Below are 11,985 nucleotides of genomic sequence, written 5' to 3' on the forward strand. Positions count from 1 at the left end.
AAAGCGGATGTGGGTGAAAAAAAGGGGATCATTCAAATGCTAGACATATGGAATGATCTTTTTCTAGTCCACTTCACTAACAAGGATGACATGGTTAAAGCACAAACAAAAGGGTCATGGCTACATGGGAGTTGGAGGATAGGATGAGAGAATTGTACCCAAGTTTGTTCATAGAGTAGTTAATTTCGGGGACGAAATTCCTAAAAGGGTGGGAGTATTGTAACATCCTGGAAATTTCTATCCGGAATTTTTGAAAACGATGTATTTTGAATGATTATATATAAGTATTATTCAGTGTATATGCCTATATGTTCTTGGTAGAAGTAGGAATAGCGGGGGGCAAGATATGCGGGTTAGGCTAATTAAGGGAGAGAAATCCATAACTGGGAGGTTATGGGTTAATTCCTAATTAATTAGTTAAAAATCATCGTGTTGCGTGCGACTTAAAATTTAACGAAAACAACCTCTAAACCACACTCGGGGTTTCATTCTGAGCGTTTTGATATATATATTGCTTGCTTTCGAAAACTGGCCCCGGCGGACGCAGAGAAACGCGAGAAACTGGAATCAGAGAAACGACACGCAAACCGAGGCAGGATTTTAGCGTTTCAAAGGTCAGATTTTTCTCACTTTTGTGACTGAGTATGGGTCACAGTCAAAAAGAGAAAGTGGGCCCTTTTGCTCCAATCGAATAGGGACATGTGGCAGAGCTTGAATAAAATAATGGAAAAAAGGGAAAACCCTTTTTATTTTTAAAACCAAAAAGCTTTTCTCTCTCCTCACTCAGCCAAAGCAGAAATTCAGAAGCCTTTTCTCTCCCTCTCTCACGTAGCTTTCTTCTTCTTCATTCTCCATTGAAGCTTCAAGCAAAGCTTCAACCTTTGGCCACCATTTCTGCCCCAAATCGCGAAAGGAGAGCATTTTCGGAGCCGTGAAGTGCGTGGCTACGAGTGGGACTTCGAAAATCCAGGTTTGGGTGGACTTCTTTCTCTCTTAAATTTCGTGGGTATGGGGTTTTGGGAGATATGATGGGTGGTTTTGTTAGTTTTCTGCTGTGTGATGATTATTTGTGAAGGCATTTGCTGAAAACTTGTTGAAATCGCCATGTTTGGATGAGTTAGACATACCCTTTCTGTTTTAGGGTTTTTGTGATGATGTTTGTGATGTTTATATGCTGAAATTGCTGATGGAAATCTGTTAGAGACGAAGGGTAGAACTAACCCAAGGTTAGAAAGTGAGAATGTGATGTTATGAGTGGAAAAAGAGTGAGACTTTGAGAGTTGGAGGCTAAGTCTGAATTCTGTGGTAAATGGAGGTTAAAGTGAGTTAATACTAGCTTGAAATGTCATTTAGGACATGTAAGAAAGGTTAGGCTGAGCTAGAGAGAAAAACAAATGACCAAAGTGAACAAAGAGCCATTGCTAGGGCAAATTTGGGTGTTGAAGAGTCAAATTTTGATTCGGTGAGATTTTAGGTGTAAATCCAGTTTGAACAAGTCTAAATGGATGTTATGGACTGGTGTGAGGTGAGAGTTTGCCTCAAATTTACCTCATTCTAAATTTCACTTTTCAAACCTAGAAAACCCATTGAATTGAGGGGTTTTGGACACCTAGATTCTGTGTTGCTGTGTTTTGAAGCTTGATTTTGGGTTAGACATGATTGATACATGAATTGGGACTTGTAGGAATTGATTTGGGCAAGATTGGATGAGGGGAAGTGTGGTTTTCGAAATATACTCTTTGTGCAGATTTTGCTGTAAAATTGTGCAGCAGAATTCTGCACAAGCGCAGAAAAATCCATGTATTTTTGCTGGTTGTGGAAAGAGTAATGTAAAATGAGTTCTGGATGTTTTCTAGTAGATCCCAACGGTCAAAATGTAGGCTTATGCACTATAGACTTCCAGAAAAATTTTGGAGTCGATCCAACGGTTAACAAATTGGATCGAAGGAATTGTTACTGGGGTCTTTGAGTGGGAAAAGCTGTGATTTTTGGTTGGTGTTTTGGCAGAGTTTTCTGCCTTTGCTTTGTTTTGCTTGGCTGTGATAGCTTGTGCTGTGTGAATGTTGTTTTGCTTGGATGTTGTGGAAGCTTGGGAGGATTGATGGGGACCCGGTGTTGAGAGAAACGAGGATATGGGCTACGTGGGAGTACGTGAGCTCAGTTGGAGGTGGGCAACAGGGGATGGTGGGTTTATGCGCGCATTGTGGATGTGGAAAACTTGTTGTGCACCATCGCCCGACCGCCACCTAGTACCACATGTGATGGGTACCCCATAATCCTACAAGCTTGAGATGAGGAAGTGTTGAAGGGTGAAACTTCCTGCTTTTATTGTTGACCACAGAGTGGTACCTGGAGATATGTCGCGGGGGTCAGGAGACCTTGGGGACGTCAGGTGGGGTGCTATTGCCCAAAACCAAGCTTGACCAATCCCGACCCAACCCGGGCATAGTCGGTCAGTGAGAACCTGTGATGTACCTAAGCAGGCGAGCTCCTGGCAGTCAACAGATAAAAGGAAAACAAGACCACAAAGCAAGGAGGCTTGTGGTGGCTGGCCAGCTGTGAATTTTGTGTAATATGTGGATTGTGGCCTCTGGTAATCGATTACCAAGGGTGGGTAATCGATTACAAGGCTTAAAATTGAGGACAGGAGGCTAAGATGGTCTCTGGTAATCGATTACCAAGGGGTGTAATCGATTACCAGGCTTGAAAACGAAGTCAGGAAACTTAGGGAGCCTCTGGTAATCGATTACCAGCCTGTGTAATCGATTACACAGAGGAATGGGTCACTGGTAATCGATTACCAGGCATGTGTAATCGATTACACAGTGTATTATTGCATATTTCATGTCCTGAGGCTGTGTAATTCAAGTTTAGCCTCTGGTAATCGATTACCAAGGTTGTGTAATCGATTACCAGAGATGGAAAGCCTTAAAATACCCCTTTTATTGCATGTAGTGTTTATGAGACGCATCGTGTGCAGCACAGTTAGATTCTTGTGAAAGAGTCTACCCCTTTCTCTTCTTTCTTGTAGATCGTGATGGCGGCACAGCTAATTCGTGATCGAGTAGAGATGGAGTGCCTAGAGGGAGCTTGGGAGACCCTCGAAGGCAACACGAGGTGCCGATTTCGGGGCACCATTCGATTCACGGCTACTTCTTTGGTGCATCCAGATGAACCTGCACGGACGCTTCAGCGCACTGTGGAGTGGATACTACCCACGCCTACACCATATCGTCTAGTGGAGCCCGTTCAAGTGATCGAGGTAACGTCATCCGAGGAAGACCCTGAGGAGGACCTGGAGGAGTTACCTCCTGAGCCTGCTGTGGATGCCCTTGACTTTCTAGAGGGTGATGAGGATCCACTTCTCGAGGTGGATTCTCCCGAGGAAGTCATGTCGGCATCTGAGGCAGACTCTACGGAGGATAGCGGCCCGAGGGAGATGGCGATCAGCGGGGGCTCTTCATCCTAGTGGACAGCTTTTTGGATTAGTTTTGTATACTTTTTGAGGGTGGGTGTATCTAGGACTAACTGTTAGGTTTACTCTTTTGTTTTTGTATGGGTAGACCTGATGTATAGGCATTTGATGATTGTATACATGTGGCTGAAGCCACCACTATGGACACCTTTGCTCTGGATGACACTATATATTTTGTAAAACTCCCATATTTTGGACAGCTTTAAATGATGAATGCATTTATGATCGATCTTGTTCTTTGAAAAGAAAGCGTTAGTAACTTTATTTGTAAAAGAGTTTATCGACCGTATTTTATTCTTTTATTTTCACGTGACGACCTAAAGTAATGGCTGGTACGTTCTTTCTTTTGAAAAAGCAAAATAGTTTAGAGATTATGAGCAGTGAGAAAGAAATGACTCCGAACAGAGTTGTGAACTGGCCATTCAGGACTCTGTAGTGAGGATTTTCCTTCGAAAACTTGTTTTAGTGAAAAGAGAAAGAAATGAAAAAGAAAAAGAAGAAGAAAAAAAAAATACCATGGTTTTTGTTAATTAAATCATTACTATTAAACCAGTCATTATTTTGGGGACTCCACACTACCCATCGAGTACAAAAGTTGGATTCTAGTGAACCTGTTATGGTCTTGCTGTGTGAATGCTGTGTATCTCTGAAACTTGGAAGTAGGTTTCGGGGAGTATGTCCATTTGTGTGTGAAGGTTAACTTGACAAAAGCATTCTTAGCATTGTTTGAGCTAAACCAATGTTACTACAAAATTGAATATGAAGCTTGCATTTACTTTGCCTTGGGTGTGGTAGGTTTGGTATGTGGAGGGATGTCCTGACAAAGGAAAACCAAACACATGGCAAGGAAAGCACCACCATCAAGGGAATGGGGATCAACAAACAAACAGAGGAGCAGTATAGGCCTTTCGAAGGACTTTGACTATTGTGAAAAGCCCAAGAAGAGTTAAAAAGGGGGAAAGAGAAGAAGTGACAAGCCAGGGAATATATCAACAAAAAATAGGATCTTGATATGACCTTCTAAGGGACCAAGAGGGAAATGTTGAGCTGGACATGCAACAAAATTAGTATATGGATCGGAATGGTGAGTCAACCAAGAGGACAATGCGGTATAGTCTTGTAAAAAATTCTAATCCCTACATGAAGCAAAAGAAAGATGGCCATGGCACAAAGACCAACATGGGGAATAACATAGTTATAGCAACAAATAGTGGGACAGGTAATGTCGAGAATAATATTGAAGTTAATACTAGTGGATGAGGAAGACCAATAGGTGAAGATGAGAAAGTTAACATTAATAATGGAGACCAAGTGGTAGTTAATCAAAATACGAATTTGCCTTACATTCAATGGATACCTAGGAAGTTATAGTGGAGCCCAATCATTGTTTAATGAATGATTTGAATCAACAAGGAGTTCATAATGTACCAAGACCTCCAGCAGGGTGGAACAACACACTGATCCTAATGGTTCTCCATCTTTGGACTCAAGGCTTAAGAATCTTCAATCAAATGATGTGGAAATGATTATGGAGACAGGACCGGAGAGGGTCAATGAGTTTCAAGCCTAATCTTTTTGTTTTTTATGATGAATAAATCTATCAATTCTATTATGATTTGGAATTGTCGAGGAGCAGGTAATGCTACTTTGTATCGGTACTACAAACAATGTGTTGATGATAATAAACCTGACATGTTGGTTGTGTTGGAAACGAGAGTGGATCCAAGGAAATTGAGGCACACTTTCTCTATATTGGGTTATGATGGTGTAGATTTTGTGGATGGTCAGGGTTTTGCTGGAAGGATTATTGTTGCTTGGAGAACTCATATATGGTGCAGGTTCAAACTATTTTTAAATATTTTTGATTCATGCATTTGAGAGTCAAATTTGACGATGGTGACTATTGGTGGTTCTCCATATTGGTTAATTTGAAAAATCGAGATGATACTGGATAAATCTGAAGTCGTGTATAACACTTTCAGATTGAATCAAATTTCGGGGTTCAACCAAAATTGTTCAATCGGATAAAATCAGAAGATTATAATTCAAGAGTTTTGTTTTGGTCTTGTATGTTTTTTTTTTCACCCGTTATGCTTTCTGAACTAGAATGATTATTTATGATCAAAGAACAGGTGGTTTTTGACGGTTGATGGAAGTTATTTCTTTTTAAAAACTGCCGTTGATGGAAGTTTTAGTAACTTCCATGTAACTTCCAAAATTTGCCTAAACCGAACATCTCGTTATTACATTAAAATAAGCGTGCACTCTTATTTTAACATAATAAATAGATCAATTACACTAAAATGTCCAACAAACCTCCCCCATTTTAGTGTAATTACCGATCAAATCACCAAAGTCATAACATACAACAAACTATTGCATAGATGAAATATCGTGACGATTGAATTTCATCTTAGTAAATTACACGTTTCAAATATTTGAATATCAGGGTGTCACTAAGGATTGAACCCTTTCTATTGATAATGAATACATGAAGATAATTTGCACAATAGTTTATAACATTACTCTTGCTCAACACTAGTTTACTAGCCTGTGTCCCTATCCTTCATAAGCATATCAAAGCCAAGTTCCAGCTTCTTGAAGCGGCTAAACTTCATGCTTATATAGGTAGTCCTTTTCTTTCTTGCACCTGCAAATGCAATTTTCCAAAAGAACCATTGAGAAGTTATACTTCAACCTCCTTAACTTACAGAACCGAACACACTCATTTTGGGATACTTTCGATGATGTGTTCCAATCTCTACATGTTAAGCTTTCCACATTGAATTCAGCACCTAATGTCATATTAGATGGAAATTGGGTATCTTAACATAAGAGATTTCATATGGACTTTAATCCTAATCCCACAGCCGACCTTTTCACGAGATCTCTACTTAACCCTTTGGTTAAATGATCGGCCAAATTATGCTGAGTTCTCACAGCCCTACATCCCCAAATTTTGAGATAACTCAAATTTGGTGTCTTTTTGTGCCGAAGTTCATATGGGGTAACCTTATTCCTTTTGTTAGGAATTCGGTTCAACAAGTAACAGGCTGTCAACATAGCCTCACCCCAAAATCCTTCACTTAAACCCGAATAGGATAACATGGAATTCACCATTTCTTTCAAGGTTCTATTCTTCCTTTCGGCTACACCATTCTGTTGTGGTGTATAGGGAGCTGTAGTTTGATGTATTATTCTAGTAGATTGAAAATAAACCGGATCATAATACTCACCTCCCCTATTCGTACGAAGAGTTTTGATTAGCCCATTTTGATGAAGTTCTACCTCTTTCTTATAAATTTTAAATTTATCAAGAGCTTCATCTTTTGTATTTAATAAATATACATAACAATACCTTGATGCATCATCAATAAAAGTAACAAGATATTTTTTATGACCTAATGATGGAGTAGCATGCAAATCACACAAATCACTATGAATAAGGTCTAAGACTTTAGTCTCACTTTTAACATCCTTAAAAGGTTTCCTAGTGATCTTGGTCAACATGCAAGTTTTGCATTTTTCAATGTTCATATCAAAAGGAGGAATCATACTTGTTTTTGACATATCTTTTAATCTTTTGTAATGAACATGTCCTAATCTAGCATGCCAAATTTCTGATTTTGTCATATTAGTTATAGAACTACACGAGGCCATACAAACAAATTCATGAACAAAAGGAACATCAATGTTTAATTTAAACATTCCATTACAACGATAACCAAATCAAACAAACGAACCATGTCTTGACAAGATGTACTTGTCACTTTCAAGTACTTGCTTGAAACCACAATTATTTAAAACTATACCAGATAATAAGTTCTTACGAATACCAGGTACAAATAAGACATTATCCAAATACAAACTTTTTCCGGAAGTAAAAACTAAATTCACACAACCTAATCCTAGGATTGGTTCAGTTGCAACATTGCCCATCTTCACAATAGAGTCATCATCGATTGGTCTAAATTCCTTGAACCAACGACAATCTTTGCACACATGGCTTGTTGCTCCCGAATCAAACCACCAAGCAACGTCATCATCCTGCACATAGAATGCATCAGATATTAGTGATACATAATTTGAATTCGTATTCAAATTAAAATTATTCACTACAATCTGACCTTGTTGCTTTTCAGGATCATTAGACCCACTTGGACCAGCCTTATTCTTTCCTTTGAACACCTGGCAATCCCTCTTTAAATGACCAGGTTTCCCACACTTCCAACATGACAATTTTGTCTGTTTGTTTGGACTTTTGTTCTTATTTCCTTGAAATTTTCGTTTGTTATCTTTAGCATTGTAATTTTGCTTAACTGTTCCACTTTCCTCTACCATATTAACGGAAGAGGAACCTGCTACATTTTTATCATTGACTTTGTCAATTTCCTGAGCCCTCAGCGACTCCTCAATCATGAAATGACTACCGAGTTGAATCAGAGTCAACTCTTCCTTCTTATGTTTCAAGGTATGCTTGAAGTCTTTCCAAGAAGAAGGCAGTTTATCAATTATAGATGAAACTGCAATGAATTCATCCATTTTCAAATCATGTTGAGTAAACTGACCCAAAATCCGCAACAGTTCATTATATTGTTCCATAATAGGCCTCGAATCAATCATTTTGTAATTAAAGAAATTACTAACTAAGAATTTGTTACTTGAGGCATCTTCTGCCATATACTTGGATTCAAGAGAGTCCCATAATTCCTTAGCAGACTCAATATTTTGATAAATATCAAAGAGAGAGTCAGACATACCGTTCAGAATGTGTCCACGACAAATGTAATCGTCGTTCTCCCATTTCGAACGCTTCCTTGTTTGATCCAGAGTTTCGTCTTCCATAAACACCGGCATCGGTGTACTCAGCACATACACCACATTCAATGTTGTCAAGAGAAAGTGCATCTTCTTTTGCCATCTTCTGAAATCCTGCCCTTCAAACTTGTCCAACTTCGCAAACTTGCTTGTCATCTTCGAACTATCGTTCGTCATCTCCAAAGATTTGATTCAATCTTTTGTTGGTTAATTTGAAAAATCGAGATGATACTGGATAAATCTGAAGTCGTGTATAACACTTTCAGATTGAATCAAATTTCGGGGTTCAACCAAAATTGTTCAATCGGATAAAATCAGAAGATTATAATTCAAGAGTTTTGTTTTGGTCTTGTATGTTTTTTTTTTCACCCGTTATGCTTTCTGAACCAGAATGATTATTTATGATCAAAGAACAGGTGGTTTTTGGCAGTTGATGGAAGTCATTTCTTTTTAAAAACTGTCGTTGATGGAAGTTTTAGTAACTTCCATGTAACTTCCAAAATTTGCCTAAACCGAACATCTCGTTATTACATTAAAATAAGCGTGCACTCTTATTTTAACATAATAAAGAGATCAATTACACTAAAATGTCCAACACTCCCTAGTGTATGCTAGTCCAAATGATGGCTTGAAAGGAGAATTGTGGCAGTCTCGAACTTTTATAGTTAATAACATAGATAGGAGATGATTATTAGGGGGAAACTTTAATGACATTCTATCTTAATATGATAAGAAAGGTGGCAATGTTGCTACTCAAAGAAGGTGCAATTTCTATAGAGATAGAATTAATGCTTGCAAGTTGTTAAACTTGGGTGCCATTGGGCCTAAATTTACTTGGAGAGGGCCCAAGTTTAATGAGCTTGAAAGAATCTTTGAAAGATTGGACCAGGCTATTAGCAATGAAAGCTGGAATTTTCTTTTTCCTAAGGCCTGTGTTAAAGTCATCTCAAGGGTGAAGATATTGGACCATCACCCCATCCTGATTTCCTTTTAGGGCCAAAATTGCAGACATAAACCTCATCAGTTCAAGTTTGAGTGTGCTTGGATATTGCATCCAACTTTTGGGGAGGTTGTTGATAGTTCTTAGAACAAGGATGCTGTTTTTCTTCCTAATATAAACAATTTGAAAGATAACTTGTCTTCTTGGCAACAAGATGTTTTTGGAAATATCAGAATTCGCAAAGGTAGAGTTATGTCTAGGTTGGGTGGTATTCAAAGGAAGATGTATGAAGGTATTTCTAATCCCCATTTGTGGAGCTTGGAGAGTTAAGTTGGATGTTATATTGCAACAAGAGGAATTGAGTTGGTTCAATGGCTTATGGATAGGGATAGAAACACCTACTACTATCACTCCAAAATGATTAGTAGAAGGTGTAGAAATAGAATTCTCATGATTTGAGATGATGATGGGCATTGGATTAATGAAGATAAAAATCAAAATTCTAGTGAACTCTTCCTACAGAAATCTTTTTGCTGATCAACATGAGGAGGATCATTGGGTTTAAACTCAATTTTCTTCCCCAATTATTGATCAAGAGGCCATGGCAACTCTGAATTCTCCTTTGGCCCATGATGAAGTGCAAAATGATCTCTTTGACATGAAACCTTGGAAGGCCCCTGGTCCTAATGGGTGGGTAGTAGGTTTTTAGGAGAATGCTTGGGAAAAGGTAGGGGTTAAGCACTTTGAAGCAGTTCATGGTTGGTGGGCTCATTCGCATTCAATCTTCAAAGTTAATGATACTGACATCTGTTTGATTCAAAAGTTGACAAAGTGGAATTTGTTAACCAATTCAAACCAATTTCGCTTTGTAACATAGATTACAAAGTTCTCTTTGAGGTGGTTGTGAATAGGCTAAAACCTCTAATGTCTTCTCTCATCTCTCCATTTCAAATGGATTTTATTCTGAAGAGAAGCATTCGCGAGAATGTGGTAGTGGCACAAGAGCTTCTACATAGCATAAGAAGGATGCAAGGTAAGGTTGGTTTCTTTGTTCTCTAAGTTAACCTCTCCAAAGCGTACGATAAGATGAAATGGTCCTTAATGGATCATATATTAAAGAAAGACCCCCCCCCCCCGATAAGCTGAGAGATATTATCATGTGGTGTATTTCTTTGTTAAGACTAATGTTTTTTGGAATGGTAAGAGATCTCCCATGTTTTCTCCCAGGAGAGGATTGTGCCAAGGAGACCCAATATCTCCATATTAATTCGTTATTGGAATGGATGAGTTGTCTCATTTAATTTTTGAAGTTGTTGACAAAAATCAGTGGGTTCCTATGAGATTGGGAAGGTGTGTGGCCCCCCATATCCCATCTCATGTTCACTAATAATCTATTATTGTGTTGTCAGGCTGCCATGGAGCAAGTTCAATATATATGATGCAAGTTTTGAGTTTATTTGGCTAGATGTCGGGTCAAATGGTGAGCCAAGAGAAGACTAAAATTTACTTCTCTGGAAATGTCAGTACTCAGATTAGAAGACAAATTGTTCATCAAAGTGGCTTTGCTGAAGTTCAATCATCGGGAAAATACTTGGGAATCCCTTTCCAAGGAAAATCTCCTAGGCAAATGGATTAGCAGTATTTGGTGGATAGAGTAGCTGTTAAACTAGCAGGCTGAAAATCTCAACAATTATCTCTAGCAAGAAGAATAATTTAGCAAAATCTATTATTCAGGACCTGCCTATTTATCCCATGATGAACTCTGAAATCCTAGTTACTGAGTTGAAAGATATAAAGAAGATTGAGAGAGCTTTTGTGTGGGGAGACACTAATGACAAGAGAAGAATGCATGTTGTTGGGTGTTGGGTGGCCAACCCTTATCAAACCAAAAGTTAATGAAGGATTGGCTCTTTGCAATATAAGGACTATGAATCAATCTTGCCTTATGAAATTGGGGTGGGCCTTGCGTAATGATGACCAGGCCTTGTGGTGTTAGGTGATGAGGGGTAAGTATCCTAGACATGACCTTAGAACTCAATTATTGCTAAAAGCTCTTATTCTAGTTTATGGATGGTGTGTTGGAATTTTCTATTCTAATAATTAATGTGGGCTAATATTATAAGATAATTATATTTGCTATTTATCATTAGTGAGTTTTATGTTATGTGATCAAATTAAGTGAGTTCGTTAGACAACCAAGTTAGATGATATGAACTTAAATGAGCAAATGTTAGTATTGGCTCATGAGGGGATAATGAGAATCCTATTAGGTTAGCACACTATAAGAAGGCTATGGTCCCCAATATACCGAGCCGTCACATATAGTTTCTTTTCTCCCATCTGAAGAGTTGTGAATGTCCTATTAAGGAATAAAGAGGTTCTGATTGAGAAAGAACCATGAAGTCATCGATTACACTGTTAGCTGGTTATCCGTTCCGTAACAGATCCTAAGAAAAGTACATAGATCATAAATCACCTACAGATTCAGATTCCGTTGTGTTTGTTTGATCAATCATTATGGATCCATATATTCATAAAAATCTTCCTAATAATTTAACGTAATGTATTTCTGGTGGTTTTATTGATATTTTATAAGGATTCTCTAAAATTCTAACAAGTGGTATCAGAGCCACCATTACTGTTAGATTATTAGGAATTAAAGTTTTTTTTTCTATTGATTGGTTTGTAGGAATTTGGTTGCTTTTTTGTTTCGTCAAAAAAAATGTTGCTTTTCTGTTTTCTTAATCATGGT

The sequence above is a fragment of the Glycine max genome, chromosome 18 (assembly GCF_000004515.6).
Source record: "Glycine max cultivar Williams 82 chromosome 18, Glycine_max_v4.0, whole genome shotgun sequence".
NCBI classification, from domain to species: domain Eukaryota; kingdom Viridiplantae; phylum Streptophyta; class Magnoliopsida; order Fabales; family Fabaceae; genus Glycine; species Glycine max.